This window comes from Marmota flaviventris, chromosome 1 (assembly GCF_047511675.1).
Source record: "Marmota flaviventris isolate mMarFla1 chromosome 1, mMarFla1.hap1, whole genome shotgun sequence".
NCBI classification, from domain to species: domain Eukaryota; kingdom Metazoa; phylum Chordata; class Mammalia; order Rodentia; family Sciuridae; genus Marmota; species Marmota flaviventris.
In genome coordinates this window covers 186,975,406-186,999,205 of record NC_092498.1, presented here as the reverse complement: position 1 = coordinate 186,999,205, position 23,800 = coordinate 186,975,406, and positions in this window count along the sequence as shown.

Genomic DNA, 23,800 nt, shown 5'->3' with positions numbered 1-23,800 from the left:
TTTTAAAATTTTTTTTGTAGATGGACAGAATACTTTTATTTATTTTTGTGTGATGCTAAGGACCACACCCAGTGCCACACATGTGCTAGGCAAACACTCTGCCATTGAACCACAGCCCCAGCCCCACTCTACCGATAAGTTCCCAAAATTAGAAATCAAAAGGAAAATAGGCACACTGAGACTAAACCTTTTTCCCTTCTCAGATGTGACATAAGGAACCACTTTTCCAAGGTTACCCCTGCCACAAAGTCCAAACACCAGCAAAAACTCTTAAAATTTGATGATTATTTATAATATTTTCAGCAAGAATTAAATGTGATAAATAACTAAGTATTTCTGTATATGGTGATGAAAGTTATTTTTCTCAATTGAAATCCTAATGTTAACTACCTTTCAATATTTACACCTTTTGCAAATCTATTATGTTTCTGTCAAGGGAAACAATGCCACTTTAAAAAAATACATTTTTTTAGTTGCCAATAGACCTTTATTTTATTTATTAATACATGGTGCTGAGAATCGAACCTGGTGCCTCACACATGCTAGGCAAGTGCTCTGCCACTGAGCCATAACGCCAGCCCACAATTCCATTTTTGACAGGCCAAATCTGTACAAATATAGCTTATATAGAATGAAGTCACATTTTTTTATTGAGATTCTCAGTTAAAAACAAATTATACTTTAATTTTAGTAGTGAGGAAGGACATCAAAGTATTGCTTATGATGAGAGCCAGGGCTGTTTCTGGTTACACATAATACACACAGGACTGGATACACACACACTCACACACACACACACACACACACACACACACACACGTTCCCTACCTACAAGGCAATTTTTTTCTTTCATAGGTTTATGTTTTATTAGATTCAATGTAATTGCTATGGAACTACATTAATTTGTTAATAATAGAAAATTTCAGTTCTTCTCAGCTGTCAATGGTTTTTATAGTTTTGACTTTTTTTTTCTTTTTGCTACCAGGGATTGAATCCAGGGGTGCTTAACTATTGAACCACATCCCCAGCCCTTTTTAAATATTTTATTTAGAGACAGGGTCTGGCTGAGTTGCATAGCATCTTGCTATTGCTGAGGCTAGCTTTGAACTCACGATCCTCCTGCCTCAACCTCCCAAGTCAGTAGGATTATAGGTGTGTGCCACTAAACTCAGGTAAATTTTTGACTTTTAAAATGGTATAATTGACCTAGTCCTGATTCTGTGTGACTGTTTCTGGACCCATTGTTTGAGTAGATATTCAGATATTTAATGTTTTTATTTTTTCATTAAGTTAAAATATACCATTTGGGCACCAAACATGCTGGATGCATGCAGATTAAATGAAAGTACATAGTAACTGCTTTGTTAAATCATGTTTAACAAAGAACGGCTTCCTCAGAAATGTAAAGGCCTTTTATATCTTGAATGTGATTTTCAGCAGGTAAATCAGGCTCTTTCCTTGAAGTCTTTATTCCTCTCTCTTATAATGAAACGTCTCTGCAGAGCATATGCTTAGCCCTTCTGACACTCTCAGATTATGCTCCTTTCAGAATTGGAACAACATTAGGACTCATTATGGTCTTGATAACTTGGCCAATGTTATTTTGAAATAAACAAATTCTAGCTTTTGTTAGTCGATGACTTTAATCCAAGTGATTTTCTTTGTTCCATCTTGAAATCCCTGTCTTATAAAAGGAATAAATAATGAAGGAATCGGTCTACAAGGATGGAGAGAACTGGAAATGAGAAGAGCAGCCAGTGAAGCACAGCCTCGGCTGGAAGAGTGGTGACTGACACAGGAAAGTGAAACAGGACCTGCTAAGGAGAAGCCAAAGTGCCTTGCTTTTCCCAGAAAGTTCCGGAAATAGGGGAACCAATAAAATATCAATGAAGGCTGAAAAGAGGAATATTAGTGAAATTAATATGTCAGGTATTTATCAGTCTCACCATTTGCAAGCATTTACCTCTTCCTCTTATGTCTGATTGAAACAACAACAACAACAATAGATAGTTATTGTGAGGAAAAACAGAAACAGAATTTTAAGGTTCTGGGGCACAAAACAATAGGTGAAGTCAAAGGTGAAGTACCAGAATCAAACCAGGAACATGATTACATTCATCATGAGATCCTCAGTGACCCTCTTTTCAATCCCCAGGATGTTAGTACCAAGGCTTATGATTGTCCAAGAAGGAGTTGATAGAATTATTCCTTTTTTAAAATGTATTTTTTAAAATTTTAATTAGGTATATATGACTGCAGAATGCATTTTGATTCATCGTATACAATTGCAGCACAACTTTGCATTTCTATGGTTGTATATGATGTAGCATCACACATGTGCAGTCATACATGTACCTAGGGAAATGATGTCCATCTCTTGATAGAACTACTCTTTAGGTTAATGTGTCCTCCCAATTAAGACCTATAGATGAAAGCATCTGAAGTGCAATAATTAAAAAGTTATTTGTGCATGGTAGGCTAAATCTGCATGACATCAACTTTGTTATAGACCTTTTGTAAGATGGTCTCTTGGGTTCAGGATTTTGGCTCAGCCTTTAAAAGTGTCAGTTTTATAACAAAAGTCGAGAAGTGCTGATTGATGCATTTCTGAGAAATAAATTTCTGAACGTTTGCAGAATAGATGAGCAATGATCTCATAATGTCTTTGGGTTCCCCAGAGGCCAACCTTGAGAGGGAGATTAAAGAATAAGAAGGATATTTGGGAAGTGATCCCAGGGAACACTAGAAGAAGAGTAAGGAAACAGAGAGGGGAGAAAAGCAGCCAGTAAAGGGCTCCGTGTCCATCAAATCACCACCATGGGTTCCTGGAGCCAATTGATTGTGGGCATCACGGGATCCGGTGTAGAGCACATCTCAGGGTCATTCCTCTTGAGTTGTGAGGGAACTGGAGTATTAATGTGCAGATTCAGATCTTTCATTGGTGAGGGCCTCAGATTTAGGTGGTAAAGTGAGCTCCAGAAGCTGGGGAAAGATTTCAAGTAAAGCAGGGACACAGGTGGAGGTCTGTAAGAAGTGCACTCAGTTGGTAGAGCTAGGGAACTTGTGTGGGGCACCAAAAGCATCTGCTATACATAATGAATTACTCATTTGCTCATATATGCTGCCTGGATTATAATATACTTGGGCTTTACAGATGGTTAAAGACCATAATGACACATGTTAAACTTCTTTATATTGTTTATTTAAAAACTAAATAGATAAGCTTTACAAAGGAATTATAATGTCTATTCAAGTTTCAAGGGGGTGAGAGGTGCTGATTTCAATGATTTTCCCTGAGATTTTTTGTCCATTTGAAAATGGATTTTAAATAACCTAATAGTAAAACTTCTCTTCTCCTGACTGGATCCCATCCTTATTTTCAGGGAAAAAAAAAATACTTAAGATCGGTGATGGTGCTGATTGCCAAATTGAATTTGTTATAAAGTAAAACCCCAGAAACGCATCTTATGAGTAGAAGCAGGTTCTAAGAGTCAAATCAAATTAGAGGAGAAAAGGAATGAACCTCACTAATACTGGGTCATAAAATCACAGAAAAAGAATCAGCTTAAACTTTTTGCTGCTTTTTGAGGCTGAGAGGCAATCACTTTTGTAGAAAAGATACTGATTTATTATGGCCTATCCACACAGAAAACACACCAAATTTTTATCTGAAAGCAGTACTTATTTTCACCACACATACCTACATTTATTTATTTTCATTGGTTATTTCCAATGTATGCAAGTTGTCTTTACTTTTTGTCACCTACCAGCAGAAAACATTTCCTGGGGAAGGTATGCAAGGTTAGGTGCCAAGACCCTTTGTCATATTTTCAGTCTTGTAGTGTGTGGCCGGAATGTCTTAGATACAATCCTGGTTGAAGAGGCTATTTTCCTCTTCAAATTGAGATCTATTTTAGGAGTGAGAAACAGCCTGTATGTACCTTCAAATTAATTTTTCTTCCAAAACATTCTTCCCATGCAGTTATTTCTCTGAACCTTTTCAATACAACATCTGATTAAGTCATTATTTTTCATTATAGCCATGCAGTTTTTCCATATTTCTCAAAATGAAATTTATCATTTAATATAGTTGGTGGTTGGCTCGGTTTTGTTCGTATTTCTTTGAGACAGGATTTTAGAACGTTACTTCATGAAATGCTTTAAAGTGTTACAAATGTTTGGAGTTCTTCACATCTTCATAATTGGATGACTGCTGTATAACCTTTAGTATTTGCTAAGTTAGTTGTTGTCTATTTTGTAGTGGGAGAATTACTTCAAAAAATAAACTTCTCTTAGCACATTCCCGACACTTTACCAGTTGTAGAATTACACTTTTTTTTTAAACCTCTTTCTTTGAACTAATTTCATTTTCTATGAAAGGGAGTCCCTGGAAAAAACAAACAAACAAACAAACAAACAAAAAACACCACAAAATTAACAAAAACAACTTTGTTCTAATATACACAGTTCTTATTTTTTAAAGAAAATATTCCCTAGTATTTAATAAAGGCTGAATATTTGTGCCCCCACATTTACATGTCAAAGCTGTAACCCCAATGTAAACATATTTGGAGATTAAGCCTTTATGGAAGTAGAGTTAAATGATGTAGCACCCTGATCCAATTGGATTAGCATCCTGACTATACGAGACACCAGAGGACTCGCTCACTCTCTCTCCAAGCACTTGCACTAAGGAAAGGTGAGCATACAGAGAAGGCAGACATCTGAAATCAATGTGAGAGCCTTCCGTGGTTACCAGTCTTGGTGGAACCTGAGATTGGAGTTCTAGTCTCCAAAACTTTAAGAAAAAAATTTATATATTTCTAAGTCACCCAGTCTATGGGTATTTTATTTTGGAAGTTGGAATAGTCTGTCAGTACAATTTAATTATATATTGTATTAAGGCAATTTTTGTATATACTAGAACACACAAATTCTAAATATGTAGTTCCTTGTGTTCAAATATCAATCAAAAAACAAACAAAACATCACGTAGCCACTCCTCAAAACAAGGTATGGACCATTTTCATCATCCCAAAAAGTTCCTCCTAAAGATACCCTTTTCATTACCCCAACAACTGTACACAGGTGACCACTCTAATTTCTTCCACCATAGTTTAATTTCACATATACTCATGTAATTGGATACACATAGTAGGTGTTCTTTTGGGTTCACTGTCTTTCATTAAACAAATGAACTTGAGATTTTTCCATATTGTTTCATGTAAATGAAGTCGCTTTTCTTTTTACTGCTGTGTAGTACCTAACTCTATTAACAGACTGTAATTTATTTGTCCTCCAGTTAATAGACATATGTGATGTCTCTAGTTTTTGGCTTTTGTTGATAAGGCTGCTATAAATTCTTGCAGAAACCTGTTTTATTTCTCCTGTCTAAATATCTAGAAGAGAAATGATCCATAGATTCTATGCATCTTTGACTTGAAAGGAAGCTGCCATGCCACTAAGATGGTTGTGTCATTTGATACTGCCACTTGGATTGTGTGAGAGTTCCAGTTGCTCCATGTCCATGACAACATTTGACATTGTTGAGTTTTTTTATTTTATATATTTTAATAAGTTATAAATGATTGTGCTTTTAGTTTGAATTTTCTGATGATAAATTGATATTGAATATCTTTCGCATGTACTTAATGTATTTGTGTTAATTTTTTCCTCATTTTTACTGGGTTATTTGCCTTTTATCATTGATATGGAGGCATTTCAAATATATATTTCATATATAAATTCCTTGTCAGGTATACTTATTTTAAAAATTTGTAATTATATTTTTACTTATTTTTATACTGTATATTTGTATTACAAGTATTTTACCCCTTCCTTAATAGTTTTTGTAATCAAAAATTTTAAGATATGAGCCAAATGAAGCAGCACATGCCTGGAAATCCCAGCAGCTCAGGAGGCTGGATTGGAGGATCACGAGTTCAAAGCCAGCCTCAGCAAAAGTGAGGCATTAAGCAACTCAGTGAGACCCTGTTTCTAAATAAAATACAAAATAGGGCTGGGGATGTAGCTCAGTGGATGAGTGTCCCTGAGTTCAATCCCCAGTACCAAAAAAAAAAATTAAGATATGATGAAGTATAATTTAACTTTTTATCATTGGCGGCTTTTGTGTCTTATCTAAGAATTTTTTATCTAGCCCTAAATCACAAGATATTCTTCAATCTTTTTTTCTAGATGATTTATTATTCTTTCTATCGCTTACATTTAAGTCTATGATCTATCACAAATTAATTCTTGTGTATGGTAATATGAGGTGAAAATTTAATTTGTTTTTTAAGACACATATCTGGTTTGTTCTATACCATTTGTTGGAAACGATTTTCCTATTGAATTGATTTGGTGTCTTGATTAATAACAACAACAACAAAAATTAGCTGACAGTATATGGGTATTTATTTGTGGTCTTCTCTATTTCACCGAGTTTTTCTGTCATTATGTCCAGACCCACAGTTTATTGTTCAATTGATATTTCTAGCAAGTCTTGAAATTTGATAGTTCAAGTCTATCAACTTTGTTCTTTTCTTTCTTCTTTCAAGAAAATTTGGTTATTTTACTCCATTGCTCTTACAACTTTTAGATTCATTCTGACAACTTTTAAAAAGCTTTGTGGGATTTAAATGGGATTTCATTCAATCTACAGATCAATTTGTGAAGAACTGTCATTTTACCTATGGAGTATTGTAGTCCTTCAGCAACATTCCCTACATATTCAGTGGATGCCCAGGGGGAACATTTGGCAGATGAGTACAGATTTGCCCTGTGGCTGGACTCCTTAGGATTCTGATTTAACACATTATCCTATCTGCAACTGCTAAAAGTTTGCTAATATTTTTCCTTGTTTCTCTTTATCCTTGTTCTGGGTAGATTCCTTCTTCTCTTCACTGCTTTTCAAGGGATAAAAATGTCCCTGTTTTGCTTTACTCCTTGGGATGAATTGTCATGTTCTGGAAATTAGTGGATGTAGGTTTGTTTGCATCCTATGGTCTCTGATTTGAGAAACTATAAGTTTGTATTGTATTCAGTTATTTTTGTTAGGATGGAAACAATGGTAACTTGTCACTTCCCTCATTCTTTTTGGAAATGGAAGGTCCCCAGCCTTTAAAAATCTAATTTGAAAACATATTTGACTTTAGGTTAATTTCATTTTGGAGATTCTCAGCAGAATTTGCTGAATATAATTTGTTGGTGGCACAGAACTTTGCTTCTTATTTGGCTAGCATCCACCCACTGCCTAGTGTATCCCAATGAATGACAGATGAGTAGATAACGATTCTACTTTCACTAATGGTTCCTTCATTGGAACACTGGCATTGGGCTAGGACAGTCCAGCACTTACTTAAAATTATTGCCACTATATATGATAAGGTTTTTGACTTTCTCAGATTTTTTACAGAAGTTCTTCCATTTTACTTAGATGAAATCTTATTGCATTAACTATTTTCCTTCATAATTTTATTTCAATATGTTTATTTCAGGGTTTTAATATTTTTTTATTTGGCATCCAGTTTATTTTAATATTTCCTTAGTACATATTAAGGACATAATATATATGCATTGATATTTATGAAAAATTAATCATGCTTCATTTTATTTTAGAGCTGAAGCTTTCAACATGCATTTCTTTTCTGTGCCCTCCTCCAACCACCCTCACACTTAGGAATATGGGTTTTGTGAGTCTCACGGCCTAAATTTCATAATTGTGAATGTGCCTCCTGGATTTGTAATAATTTTATTCATTCACTTACTTATTCATTTGTCTATCTTTTCACAAATGGTAATTTAACACCCACCATGTTCTCCACATGTGCCTCATGCTTGATATATAACAGTGAGCAAGAAACAGTCATTGACCTATGTTGATTACATTATCCCATATTCTTTCATGCTTCTCTCTTTTAAGTCAATAGTAACTTTGTATGGTGTTTGCCATAGGGACCAATATTGGTACCCTAACTCTCACTTTTCAGAGCTGAGATATGTTAAAGGGTTACTTGGTATTTCAGTCACCTTTTTCCTTACTGTCACCTAAGGACTTGGGAAGAACAATTAGAGGAGGAAACGTTTATTTGGGGTCTCGCAGTTTCAGGGGTCTCAGTCCCTGGATTCCTTGGGGCTCAAGGTGAGAGAGGATGTCATGGCAGAAGCGTGTGGCAGAGGAAAGTAGCTGGGAACATAGTGCCAGCAAGGAGAGAGAGAGAGAGAGAGAGAGAGAGAGAGAGAGAGAGAGAGAGAGACTCCACCTGCCACATACAAAATATATACCCCAAAGGCACACCTCCAATGCCCACCTCTGCCAGCCATACCTTACCTGCTTTCAGTTACCACTCAGTTAATTCCTATCAGGAGATTCATTCAGTGATTGGGTTAAGGCTCTTGTAATTCAATCATTTCACCTCTGAATGTCCTTCCATTGTCTCATTCATGAGATTTTGGGGGACACCTCACATCTAAACCATAACACTTGGCACACAGAATCCTAGGAGACATGGATTTAACATTGTCCTAATAGACATTCTAGCAGCATCTGGGTTTAAAAAAAAATTGATAGCAGTTTTTCCATAATAGCCTGAATCTTGAAACAACCCAAATGTCCTTCAAAGACTGAATGTTTAAACAAACTGACAAATTCATACATGGAATGCTGTACAATAACTTGGATAGATCTTATTATTTTATAATTCATCCTTAGTGTGTGTGTGTGTTCAGGGGGGGAAGCCAGTCCTGAAACATATTCTTAAAGCAAATCATATAATAGAAAATGCACTTCACCAACAAGATTTTTACCCTTACTCCCATTCTTTGACCTCTCTTCAAACAATACTAACCCAAGTATTGGGAGGGCCATTATCAGGACAGAAGGTGGCCCAGGAGCTTTTGTTCTCTCAGATGTCAGATGTCATACAAATGCTTTTCTTGCGTCTTGTGAGCCAATGGCATCTTGTTCTCTAATACTTGTTGTGTTAGTTGGCTTTTCATCACTGTGTCCAAAATACGTGAAAAGAAGCACTTAGAGGAGGAAAAATTTATTTTGCAGAGGTCTCAGTCTTTGGTTGGCTGAACCCATCATTTCTTGGCCTGAGATGAGGTAGGACCATGGCATAAGGGCATGGCGGGGAGAAAGTCTTCAGCTAATGGCAGCCTTGAAGGGGGCAGGGGGACGACAAATACAGATCCCAAAGCCATGTCCTAGTGACCTGCTTCCTGCAGCTACACTCTGCCTGCCTCCAGGTACCACCCAGTGCAGTAGTCCTTCCAAATTATTAATCCATCAAATGGATTAGTCCGCTGATCAGGTCATAGCTCTCATATTTAATCATTTCACCTCTGAACATTCCTCATCACCATGTGAGTCCTAGTGTGTGTGTGTGTGTGGGGGGGGTATCTCATATCCCAAACCATGATATTTGTCATTTTAAGGGGTGATTAGTTTCTGGAAGATTTCTAAGATGGCAAAATTTCCTTAAAAACTAGAAAGTAAAGAATTTATTTCTGTGACCAACAAATAACTTTATAATATAGTATCATTTCTTGATGAAAATAAGAGTAAAAGTCACATTATAGCAAGAAAAGAGATAAGCTAACATGAGCCTGAGCTGTTTATTTATTAATCAGTGGTGACTTATTTAAATTTTCCAGGTCATTTATCATTTGCCTTTATTAAACCATCATTTCGTTCTGCCTTAAAGTTTTAACTACCCAGCAAGTTCAACTTTTCATCATTCTGCTTAGTTATGATCTGTGTTTAGATTACAATGTGATTGACAGAGGCTGTAATATATTGGTGGCTTCATATGTAGCCAGCAGGATGGACCAACACAGAGACCTGATTGTTAATGTTCTCTAACAGAATAAGAAAGTGAGTTTAACTGCTGTATACAATACCAGGATACCCCTGGGCATATTTTTATCTAGATATTTCCTGTATCAAATATAATGTCCAATCTGTTGAATATTGGTTCTAAGTGTGGGAATCAAGAAGGAGTTCATGAGAATGACAGGCAGGTGCCATCCTGTAAGACTTGTGAGCAGCTGATGTCATCACATTTCAATAACAGCCATGCCTGGGTGTCCTTCCTAATCCATGCCTATGAGCTCTTCTCTTTCCTTTCTAACTCTGGGTAGCAATAAGAGCAAAGAGATTCCATTATAGGAACAGGTACTTAGACTACACATAAAAATACAGGATGTCAAGTGAGGCCATCTGTAAAAAACTTAAAATTTCTGAAGAACAGCAAATAAAAATACTAGTTTCAACTTTGGATAGCTTGGCTTATAATTTTGGGGGGGAGAAAAATAATCAGAGACTAATTTAATTATAAGATTAAAATTGGAGATTGAAGCCAAAAAGAGGACATTTTTTTCATCCACAAATGCACATGACAGAAAGCCTGTCATTAGAAAAATAAATAAATAAAAGAGGCAGTATTTTTATAGAACTATTTTCTATGACATCATCTCCGGAGTAAACCAAAGGATGAGCAATAAATACACACTTTAATACTTACGTGCCTTACTTGATGGTCAGTGGCACTCTCTGATGTTTGGGACTAGTTAGATAAGTTAATAGACATAAAAATAGTCAAGTAGAAGAAAACAGAGGTCAAAAGTTACCCTGAGAATATATCTAGGAGAGAGAATATTTTTACACTCATCCAAGCCAGAGCAGAATCTTTTAATTCTTAATGATAAACCCAACTTTATTATCCTCTCTCCAAGATTCTTTTCTCTTTGTTAGATCCTGATATATTGAGGGTACTCTCTGGGTTTTGGGTCACTTGGTTAGGAGAACCCTTTGCTGTGCTTAAGTGCATATCTAGCAAATTTCTGATCTTGCAAGATGATGGTTCATTTGTTCATTCTATCATTTGGGTTCAGCATCCACTAGTCACTGTGAGAGGATGAAATGCTCTATAGCACTCAGTTTCTAAGCAGTAATTCAATTTAGGACACATAGAGTAGCTACATGGTACCAACTAATGTGGTAAGAACTGGGTGCATGAATGTGGTCTTGACATCTGCTGTGTCTCCCTGTACATTGATTCATCTCAATTCCAATTTCAGTTCAGAATCCTTCTGGTAATTTCTAACACTTCCTTCTCACTTTTTTTCTGACTTTGGATTCATGTAACAGTGCACATTTATTGCATCAGACCCATGTCAACTAATAGAACACACAATTGCTGTTGCAATTTCTCATGAAAATTTGAATCAGTGGCTGAGGTTGTGGCTCAGTGGTAGAGCGCTTGCCTAGCATGTGTGAGGCACTGAGTTTGATCCTCAGCACTACATAAAAATAAATAAATAAAATATTGTATCCATCTATAACCCAAAAATATTTTTAAAAAATGAATCAGAATTTTCTAACTTTAAAACATTAATAAAAACTTTAAAAAAATGATGTGGCAGAATCATTTTACACATTGTTTGGGGGACTCTCTCTGTTACTTTCCATCCTATCAAAGTATTATTGTTCCACCATTTGACCTTCCCCGTCACTCCCTGAAAAGTGAAATCTTCATGGGCAGATTTCAAAATATGTTCTCCTAGCTTTTCAAATTACATAGTGCATTGCTGTTTTCTTTAGTCTCTCTACTAAGCATTAGCACAACAGAACTTCTGAGTCCTAACAGTAATTCAGTGACCATTAACCAACCTTCCCCCTGTACTCCTTCTTTCCCCATCTTCTGGTCAGCACCATTCTACTGCAAACTTCTATGAGACCAACTTTTTATATTTCTCATATGAGTGAAGCCAGGAGGTGTGTCTTTCTGTGTCTGGCTTACTTCACTTAATGATTTCTCACTCCAACCACATTGTCACAATGGCAGATTTCTTACTATTTATGGCTGAATAGTATTCCATTGTGTACATGTACCACATTCTCTTACCATCAGTAGATCGATGCTTAGGTTGTTTATATTTCTTAGTTATTTAAATAGTGCTGCAATAAACATAGGAACTCCTGATGTGCTTTTGACATACAGCTTCCATTGTCTTTGGAAATAAATATCCAGTAGTGGGATTGCTGGATCACAAGGCAGTTACTTTTTTAATTTTCTGAGGAATGTCAAATGGCCATACTAATTTAAATCCCAATCAACAGCAGGGAAAGCTTCCCTTTTCTCCACATCTTCACCAGCACTTGTTACCTTAGCTTTTTTGATAACATCCATTCATACTAAAGCGAAAAGGAGACTCACATATTTATCATAAATAGACATTAGGTTCAGACAATGTTTTGAGATGAGTTCACCCGATTTTTAAAAACTCATACTTTTTCTACCTGATAGAAATTGTACCAGAAGATTCCAATATATACATTTTTGAAATGAAATTGCCAAGTTACCAGCTATAAGCTTACAAATACATTTTTCTAAATAGGTTGTCCCAAGTTGGAATTCATCATCACAGTTGCAGAACATTTTTTTATTCCATACAAGCCGTCATCCTATTGGACAGTGCTGCCCATACTTAAGGAAGGTCTCCATTTCAGTTGGCTATCCCACATGCCAATCATTATTAGATATACCCTCATTGACACACCCATAAACCTCTTCATCAAATACTTAGTACTTAGTCATTTTAGTGGTGTGTGTAGTACCTCACTATGGTTTAAATATTCATTTACTAAAGATTAATGATATTGACAAAATAATGTATATGGTACTGGTTCATTTGATTATGAGGAAAAAAACTAAACTGTTTATATGTAAAAAAAAAGACTAATGATATTGAGCCCTATGTATGTGTTTGTTGGCTATATGAATGTCTTTTGTGATGTGTGTTTAAGCCTTTTTCATATTGTTTTAAAATATATGTACTTGGTGTGAAACTTGTATCTCTCTCTCTCTCTCTCTCTCTCTCTCTCTCTCTCTCTCTCACACACACACACACACACACACACACAGAAAATCTCTCGCCCCACTCTAAGGTTCACCTTTTGCCTGTTTTAAGTGGTGTCTTCTAAGGAGCAGAATTTCTTCTTCATTTTAATTTATTGATAATTTTCTCCTTTATGTTTTTTTTCTGCTCTTATGGCTTGCTTAAATGGTCTTGGTCTAACACACGGCTTTAAAGATAAACTTAATTGTGCATTTTTAATTTTGATATCTGAAATGCCTTTGGGATGGCTTGTGTGAACGTGTACATATAAAGAATGCTGTATTACCAAAATGTCATCTTTTCCTGTGGTGCTCAATTGTTCCAACACCATTTATTGAAGCAGCCATCTGCTCCCACTTCCCCTGCAGTGGATTTTTTTAATAAATCAAGTGACTATACTCTTGTGGGTCTGTTGCTGAGCTCTTTATTCTGTGACATCTGTTTTGTTTGCATACCCTCTTAGTTCCTGTTCCTTTAAAACAAATGTGATATTTGACTAGAAGTGTTCTCCAGTATTAGTCTTCTTCAGTTTTGTCTTGCCTCTTCCTGTCCCTTTGCATTTATATACAAACTTTAGAATTCTCTTGTCAATTTCCATGCACACACATACATGCAAACACCTCTGGGATTTTAGTTGGAAGTGTATCATTCTGCAGATTCATTTGTGGAGGATTTCATTTTTTTCCAATATTAAAAACCTTTTAGCACTCCTGTTAATATGTGCAAAATTTTTATGCTTTTAGATATTGGCTAAAGATAAATCTAATTCAATCTCCAGAAGGAGCATAATATATCCTTCTATTTATTTAGGTTTTTAAAAAAATTTCCCACAATGGTGTTTTGTAGTTTTTAGTATGCAACTTGTTATTTACACAGTTGATTTTTTTTTTAAATCCTGGGGATTCGATCAAGGACCTCATACATGCTGGGCAAGCACTATCCCACTGAGCTACATCCCCAACCATGCATAGTTGATTTTTATGTTATTGTACATAACAATATTTTGTTTGTTTATTGTTAGTATGTAGAAATCTAAATTGGCCTTTTATCTTACAATTCATATATATCATTTTAGTTTCTTTTACATCCTTTTTGTATGCATAGTTATGTTTCCTTTCATCTATAACACTGTTTATGTGTTATATTTTTTTCTTCTGTCAGTCTTTAAACAGCTGAAATGATCTTCAAGATATTGTTGTCATACTAAATTATAAATCTAGACATATAATCCCACTTAGGTTTGAACAAATGATTGCATATATAAATGCATATTTACATGAATGCACAGTAAAAGTTCTGCGAGGACCTTCATTGATACATTGATTATAGCTACTTTTGAGGCTGAAAATGAAGGGTGGGGACATAAGAGATTTTATTTACTTGCATGTGTGTGTACATGCATGTGTATGTGTGAAAGAGAGAAATATATTTTTAATGATATATATATATATATATATATATATATATATATATATATATATATTTAAATTGTATTTACTTCCTCCCAATTCTAATTAAAAAATAAAATATAACTTTTGGTGGCAGCGTGAAAGATGGACTAGAAATGATGAAACCAGGTCAATAAAAATCTTTCAGCTATAGTGAAATTCACAGGAGGGACTTTGGGGCTTGCAATCAGCAGTGACATGGGGAATGGAAGAAGAAGCACAGATTTAAGACTTCCTGCATATGGGGAATGAACAGAGTTCAGCGGAGAGTGAGGTGTGAGGAGCGAGGGAGGAGGAAGAGTTGACTGATGTCCAGGCTTCTGGTTTGGGTAACTGGATGCAGATAATGTTCACCACAATGGCAAACTGCAGAGCTGGGTAGGTTTTTAGGGGAAAAGGAAAAAAAAAAGGGCAATATCAGATTTTGGTCTGTTTAATCTGTACAATTTGCATAGGAGTCAGGTGAATCTTGTCATAGTTGGGTCAGTTCCATAGAATGGCATGACTAGCAATTGCACTTTGGAGCATTCTGTGTCTAGCTAGAATTTAAACTACAGACTGTCCTAGTAGGAACAAGAGGCAATGGGTGAGAAGACGACTGTGGCCTTAGCTCTTCTCCCTTTTTGAAAGAATTTGGAATCCAGAAGAGGAAAATGCCCTAATGAAAGCATAATGATTTTTTTCCCTCTCTTAGATGGTCACAATTCTATGTATACCTATCGTAGAATATTAAACTCCTTTCTTGGTGGTGGTCTGCTGAGAGCCATAGCCAAGTAGGAATGATGCATGGCATTTTTGGTTGAAAGGTGATGCCAGCAAGCCATTGAGATGATATGATTATGTTAAGATCTGCATTCAATTGGATATTAGACCCCTGCTGTCCGCCTAGGCCAGCTACTTTGGAGCTCTAGCGGGACTCGCAGAGAGTTCCCATTGGTTGGGGAAGTGTGGTAGGAGGGAATTCCGGAGGAGGGATTTCCTGTTGGTGTAGTGTGGCCTGGGAGAACGCCGCGTGTGTGGTTCGGCATATTTCCCGGGAGCGTGCATGGCATTGGCGGGAGTTTCAGAAATAAAGTTTGTTCCTGCTTGAGTGGCTCGTGATTTTGTGCCCAGCCAGACTGCAGCATTTGGTGGCCCGTGCAGGGGACGCCTGAAGCTCAGAGGTAAGTAAAATTGCTCGCCCCTGAGGGAAGGCGAAAGAATGGGTGACCATTTCAAAAAACAATGTGTTCTTGTTTTGATTTATTTTGTTTTTGTTTCAAGCTGCCTATCCCTAGAACTTTCTCAGGCAAACTGGGAAAAATGGTTGGCTCAAGGTTTGAAGTTGTTCGGCCATGAGGAAGAGAAAATTGATACAACGATTTTTTGTTCCATTTTTGTTTCATTCTGTTTCGGTTTTGTTTTATGTTATCTTATTGGGTTGTGTTATCTTTATAGTAGATTAGAAATTAGTAAAAAACAAACTGAAAGAGTGTTAAGTAAATTGTTAGAGGTCCAGACTAAGGTAGAAAACATGTTAGATCAAGCAAAAAAGAAGGTCTCTCGAGTTAGTCAGGTAGAGGAAGAAAATTTAAAGGAAGAAAGCTTAGACGACAAACAGCTATCGGGGCGGGGGGGGGGAAGCTACAACAGGAGGCTGATACTAACTCCGTTCTATCACCAGAGGGCGTAATTCAACCAACAGCTCCATCTATAGAGACAGCTGAGTGGCCCTCAACCCCCGTAGTTGATAGATGGAATCCTGAGGCAGGACCTCAAAGATTAGCATGCCCTGTACTTGAGCAGGCAGGAGGGCAACGAATTCACCGTGCTTTAGATTTCAAAACAGTGAAGCTATTAAAGGAGGCTGTAACAACCTATGGTCCCCAAACACCCTTCACTGTAAGCGTGGTCGAATCCATTACCAACTTGGACATGACGCCAGCAGATTGGGCTAACATGTGTAAATCTGTGCTAAATGGAGGACAGTATTTGTTATGGAAGGTTGCCAATAAGGAATTTTGCACGGAGACAGCTAGGCGAAATGCAGCAGCTGGTTACCCTCAAAGAAATCTAGATATGTTGTTAGGAAAAGGACCTTATGAAGGTCAATGGCAACAAATTGAATATGATCCTGCTATATATGCACAAATTGCTGGAGACGCAGTTAGGGCATGGAAGACTTTACAAAGACATGGAGATTTACAAGGTCAATTATCTAAAGTAATACAGAGAGCTAATGAACCTTACGCTGAATTTGTAGATAGGCTTATTCAAACAGCTGCCAGAATTTTGGGAGATACAGAACAAGCAATGCCATTAATAAAACAACTGGCTTATGACCAAGCAAATCATTACTGCAGAGAGGTCATTAGACCATGGAGACATGAAGATTTAAACACATATATTAAATTATGTAGAGACATTAATGAACAAGGGCAAGTCTTGGCAGCTGCAGTACAACAGACTTTAGATGCCAGGCCAAAAACATGCTACAATTGTGAACAAACAGGACATTTTAAAAGGAGTTTCCCCATAGGAGCAGGGTTTAACAAAGCTAGGTATCAAAGGAATAGAATACCGGGTATTTGCCCACGATGCCGTAGAGGGAGTCATTGGGCTAATGAATGCCATTCTCAAACCACCATAGAGGGTACTCCGTTATCAAAAAACGGACAAGGACCAAGTGTTTACCCACGATATCGTGGAGAAAGGCATCAGGTTCCATTGCCAAAAAATGGACTGGGGGGTCCAATGCTCTGGGGCCCACAACCACAAGTATACGGGGCAATGGAGGAACCCAGCAACACCATCAGGGTAGTTGTGCGGACACATTATCCATTAAATCCCTCATCAGACAAACCAGAGGGAGCGCAAGGTTGGACATCTGCGCCTCCGCCAGAGCAGTACTAACTCCAGAGATGGAAGTTCAAATCATTCCCACAGGAGTAAAAGGACCTCTTCCCCAAGGAACAGTAGGCTTATTATTGGGATGCAGCTCTTCTACACTAAAAGGACTTATGATAAGTCCTGGGGTAATTGATCCCGATTATGAAGGTGAAATAAAAATTATAGCTAGTTCTCCAAGAGGTGTATCAGTAATTTCACCAGGAGATAGAATAGCAAAGTTATTAATAATACCCAGCCTACATGATAAATTTTCCAGTCGTACTGTAGAAAGAGGTTCCAGGGGATTAGGCTCCACAGGTGTGGATTGGGCTATGCTGTCTTTAAATTTAGATTCTCGCCCAATGCTAAAACTAAATATTCAAGGACATGAATTTAATGGGCTACTAGACACAGGTGCTGACCTTAGCATCATATCTCGTCAAGAATGGCCAAAACATTGGCCATTACAACAAGCCACTCAAACGCTTCGAGGCCTAGGAGTGGCAACTAATCCCCATAGAAGTGCAATGGTATTATATTGGAAGGATCCTGAAGGATGTGAAGGAACTATACAGCCATATGTATTGGATCATCTTCCTATAAATTTATGGGGATGAGATGTCCTAGATCAATTAGGTTCGACATTAACAAATAACATCAATCCTAACGTGCCCACTACTAGGGCTAGACAGGGTTTTAGGAAAGAAAAAAGATTAGGAGAACAAGAACAAGGTATAGCAGCACCAATTCAAATAGATCAAGGAATAAATAGACATGGATTGGGTTTTCAGAAGGGGCCACTGAGACAATCAAAATTACTTGGAAATCAGAAAGACCAGTATGGGTTCCTCAGTGGCCCCTGACTAAAGAAAAGATACAAGTAGCCCACGACCTGGTCAAACAACAATTAGCAGAGGGACATATACAACCTTCCGTATCTCCCCATAATACTCCCATTTTTGTTATTAAAAAGAAATCTGGTAAATGGAGATTATTGCAAGATTTAAGAGCCATTAATAATGAGATGGTTATTATGGGACCTGCTCAATCGGGGATTCCCCAATTGTCTGCTTTGCCAAAAACCTGGTATGCTTTAGCAATAGATATTAAAGATATTTTTTTCCAATTCCAATTCATCCTGAGGATAGTCCACGTTTTGCATTTACTATCCCTGCACTGAATCATGAAGGTCCTGATCAGAGATATGAATGGAAAGTACTCCCTCAAAGGATGGCTAACATCCCAACTATGTGTCAAATTTATGTTAACAAAGCAATCCAGCCACTTAGAAATCAAAATCCTGAACTACAAATATTTCACTATATGGATGATGTATTATTGGCACATAAAGATAAAAACACATTGCTAGAATGTTATGCCACACTTACAAATTTATTAAAAAATTATAATCTAGAGATAGCAATAGATAAAGTACAATTAAATCTTCCAATTAATTATTTAGGAGTTCTATTATCCTCAACCATGGTCCGTCCACCTAAAATTCAAATATGAGTAGATCAACTCAAATCACTTAATGACTTTCAAAAGTTATTGGGAGACATAAATTGGATAAGGCCTTATCTAGGCATACCAACAGGAGAGTTGGGACCTTTATTTGATATCCTAAAAGGTCCATCAGATCCAAATTCACCCCGCATGTTAACGCCTGAAGAAAGAAATACATTAAAATTCATTGAAACATATATGGAAAATATGCATATGGATAGAATTGATATAAGTTTGCCTTTATTATTTATTGTACTACCAACAAAGAATATTCCTATAGGAGTATTTTTGCAAGAAGGTCCATTATTGTGGATCCATTTATCTTATTCTCCTAACACTATTCTTACTAGGTATCCTGAGGCTGTAGGACAATTAATACTCAAAGGAATAAAAGCAGCAAAGGGAGTGTTTGGAATTTCTCCAAATAAAATTATTACTCCATATACTATGAATCAAATTGATGAGTTAGCTAATGAGTTAAATACTTGGGCAATAATCATGTGTAAATCTAATATTTCATTTGATAATCACTTACCATCTAATCCTTTGCTGTCTTTTTGGTCCTCACATCCTGTAGTTTTTCCAAAAATGACAAGAAAAACACCTATCATGAATGCTCCAAATATATTCACTGATGGGTCAAATAATGGTACAGCAGCAGTAGTTACCCCTGATCAAACTTTTACATTTTTAGTACCCAAACAATCAGCTCAAAAGGTAGAGCTTAATGCAGTATTACAAGCTTTTGTGATGTTTAAAGATTCTGTATTTAATTTATTTTCTGATAGTCAGTATGTAGTTAATGCTATAGTATCCCTTGAAGATGCTGGTAGGATTTCCCCTTCCTCTACTGTTTTCTCTTTGTTTTCCACTATACAAAGTCTAATCTGGGACAGAAAAGATCCATTCTTTATAGGACATATCAGGGCACATACAGGATTGCCTGGAGCCCTTAGTTTGGGCAATGATTTAGCAGATAAATCTACACATGACATACATATTTTCTCCACAATAGAAGAAGCTATAAATTTTCATAAAAGGTTCCATGTCAATGCTAATACTTTACAAAAGCATTTTAAAATAACTAAGGAACAAGCCAGACATATAATAAAACATTGTCAAAATTGTGTGACCTTTTTGCCACAAGTTAATCTTGGAGTCAATCCTAGAGGATTGATACCTAACCATATTTGGCAGATGGATGTCACACACTTGCCAGAATTTGGAAAATTAAAATATTTGCATGTTACAGTTGATACTTCTTCCAGATTTTTGATGGGCTCCTTCATGCCGGAGAGAAAACTAAAGATATTATAGCTCATTGCTTACAAAATTTTGCCACTGTGGGCGTTCCAAAACACCTAAAAACAGATAATGGTCCTGGTTATACTTCTACCTCTTTTAAACAATTTTGCTCATCATTTGGCATTACTCATATAACAGGAATCCCATACAATCCACAGGGACAAGGCATAGTTGAAAGAGCTCATCAAACTATTAAAATGTACTTATTAAAGCAAAAAGAAGGAATTGGAAAGGGGTATATATCCCCCAAAGATAAACTTAAAATAACACTTTTTACTCTAAACTTTTTAAATTTGGATTCATCAGGACTTAGTGCTGCGGAAAGACATATGTATCCAAAAAATGTACATAAGCCTAAGTTACTTTGGAAGGATATTCTAACAGGACAATGGAAAGGTCCTGACCCAGTGATTGTCTGGAGTCGGGGTTGTGTTTGTGTGTTTCCACAGGGAGAATAGCAGCCGATTTGAATTCCAGAGAGACTAACCAAAGTGATTTCTACAGACCAAAAAGAAGATGATTTGACTCAAATCCATAACAGCTGATATCCAGAGCTCCAGCTTGGCTATTCTTACATCTGCGACAGTAATTAACCAGGATGCTTTTTTCAATATCTATTTTATTATTGCCTTTTCCCACATCATAAATGTCTATTTAATTTTTTGAGCTCATACAGACCTAGGTTAATGTTTTTCTGATCAGTTTTATTTTTTGACTGTGGAGTTTTTAAACATTGCAATGGAGATTTCACCTATGTAAAGCTACAAGGCCTTTACTAATGTCTTATGTGTTGTATGTTAGGTGTGCACACTTCTGTTTTGTGTTGTATGTCTGTATGTGCGTATGTCTATATATCATATATGAGGAGCACTCATGAATAAATGGATCCGAATTTTTTATTATTCACGTTATTTTAATAGTTTAATTTAAATTGGGTAAACAGCTGTTGAGGATTGTTTTATTATGTGTACAAATAAGGAGGTTAACAGATCAGTTTGTTTACTTTCACCTTTCCTTTTCATTATATTTAATAATTCTGTTCAGAATAATGTAAATTGTTCAGAAAATTGTTTTCTTAGTGCCTGTTGGAATGTTACATAATTTTTTTTTAGCCATCATTGTCAGAATTCCTACCTTCATCCCAGTGCCGGTGAAGACAAAGATAAAACCAAACTACAGCTTCTTTGATAGCTATCACAGTAAACTGTATAAACTGATGTATCAATGAATAATAACTCAACAAGTAATGCTCAGTCAAGGAGTTGATTTATTTTGGGAGGAAATGGACATATTGATAGAATCCTCCGCTTTGAACTGCTAGCAGAACTTTCCTGGACTATGTATCACTTGTATGCATTGTGAACTATCTGTTGGTGCAGCAAATTGTGGTATTGCTGGCGTATCTTTGCTGATGGTGTCACCAGTGATACAATTTTTCCAAAGGAGCCGTCAATTGGCTTGGTGTCGTGGCATTTCTGTATCCTCCTCCCTTCTACTAGTGATGGTCTAAAATTTGGGGGCCAACAGAGGTGAGGCAAAGAACCTCAACCCCACACTGGTGCATAGGCCTATCCACAAGTATGGCTGTATGCTGGACCGGTAGTCAGTGGCGGGTATGATCCAATTGCAGGGGTACCAACCTAAGACAGGAGGCTGACGCCTAGAGGTCAGCTCATCCGATGACAGGTAAGAACCATATGTTGTGTTGGACAACCTAACAGGCACGGTCCCTAAGCCACATTGCTTGTTGCTTAATTAAACAGAAGGGGGGAGATGCTGAGAGCCATAGCCAAGTAGGAATGATGCATGGCATTTTTGGTTGAAAGGTGACACCAGCAAGCCATTGAGATGATATGATTATGTTAAGATCTGCATTCAATTGGATATAAGACCCCTGCTGTCCGCCTCAGCCTGCTACTTTGGAGCTCTAGCGGGACTCGCAGAGAGTTCCCATTGGTTGGGGAAGTGTGGTAGGAGGGAATTCCGGAGGAGGGATTTCCTGTTGGGGTAGTGTGGCCCGGGAGAACGCCATGTGTGTGGTTTGGCATATTTCCCGGGAGCATGTGTGGCATTGGCGGGAGTTTCAGAAATAAAGTTTGTTCCTGCTTGAGTGGCTCGTGATTTTGTGCCCAGCCAGACTGCGGCCGTGGTCTGCTCTCTCACAAAGATGAGCTGCATTAAGAAAAATAATAAAATATATTTTAGATGCTTTTCTGTTTTTGCACAAATAGGATCTCCAGTGACTGAAAAAAAATACATTCCTCTTCTTTTAAATTTCCTGAAGAGGGTTTCTTATTCACCAGCCAGCCATTAGGAAGTGTGGGATTCTAAGGCTTTGGGAACCTAAAGAGAGGGACTCTTTTTTCTCAGCTGACCAAACATAATTTTGTCTCTACAAACATCCATAACTTCTGGATGAACAATTAAAACAAAATACTTTTAATTTGTTGTTTTAGCTAGTTGACACGAATTGGTCAATTTATCATTTTTCCTCTGATTGCAATAACTTGCTATTCAACAAATTTGCATTAAGTTCTCTACAAGATTAAACAATTCAATGAGAACTAGTTTCTTGGAATTAAATAATATGTGCCTATTGTCATTAATATAGCTCTTAGAAAGGCCCTCAATGTTTTCTATATGTTACTTGAGTAACTTACAATAAGTTACAACAAAGTAGTGAATAGAATTTTGAAATCTGGAGTATGGAATTGGCAGCCCTCACTTATTGAACAGAGTTTTATTTTATAAGTATATATTTTTTAAAATCAGTAACATCTCAGCAGTGAACTTTTTCATCAAGAGAACTTTTATTTCTCAGCAATAGAACTATTCCCTCACTAACCAAGAGAAGCCTCCACTGGGTTTAATTTTCTCAACATAAAATCAACAGCGCTGACATTTCCTGAAAGGGTCCGTTGTGTCAAGATGTGATCTAGCTATGAGGATTTATGATAATTAGTGAACCCAAAAAAACAATTTAAGCTACTATTCAGTGTATGTAACTGGGATACCCAGCTAAGGAGAAATGTTATTGATTAAATAAATAAACAAAGAAGTAAATAAAAGCACGTCAGGAATCTTGGCAATGATTTGTCAGAGATTATCTTTTCCAATACATAAATTTTCTGACAATACTACATATAATCAGAATAAACATCTGCCTTTGACAGACACACACACACACACACATGCACACACGCACACATTCACACACAAACACACCTCTACATGGAAAAAAATTATGTACATATTTTAGTCCACAGTTTACTTTCAATTAAGAGAATAATGAAGGAAAAAAGGAATTTATTCCTGAACTATCCATGTTCAATTTCAAAGAGTTTTCATGAAAAGCAGCAAAAAACAAACCAACAACAGCAAAAAAAAAAAAAAAAAAAAAAAAAAATTACAGGGTTTTTGTGACTATTTTAGTAATTCAGTGTATTAGTTTCCTTTTGCATTGTAACAGTGATTTATGTCTAACTCACAGACTAAATAAATTCACCTCATTCCCAGGTTCCCAACCCATACAGCATTAACTCAAGTTGAAAATCTCATCTAACTCTCACAAGCTCAAAAGCCCCAAATCTAATTACAGAAATTGTCTGAATTAGATATGAATGAGACTCTGGATATATGTTATCCTGGCTTACAATTTCTCTCCATCTGTGAACTTATGACCTGCAGGACTCCAGTTATCTGCTTCAAAAATACAATGATGGATTAGGATAATATGACATAAATAACAAGATGGGATAGGTAACCGATAT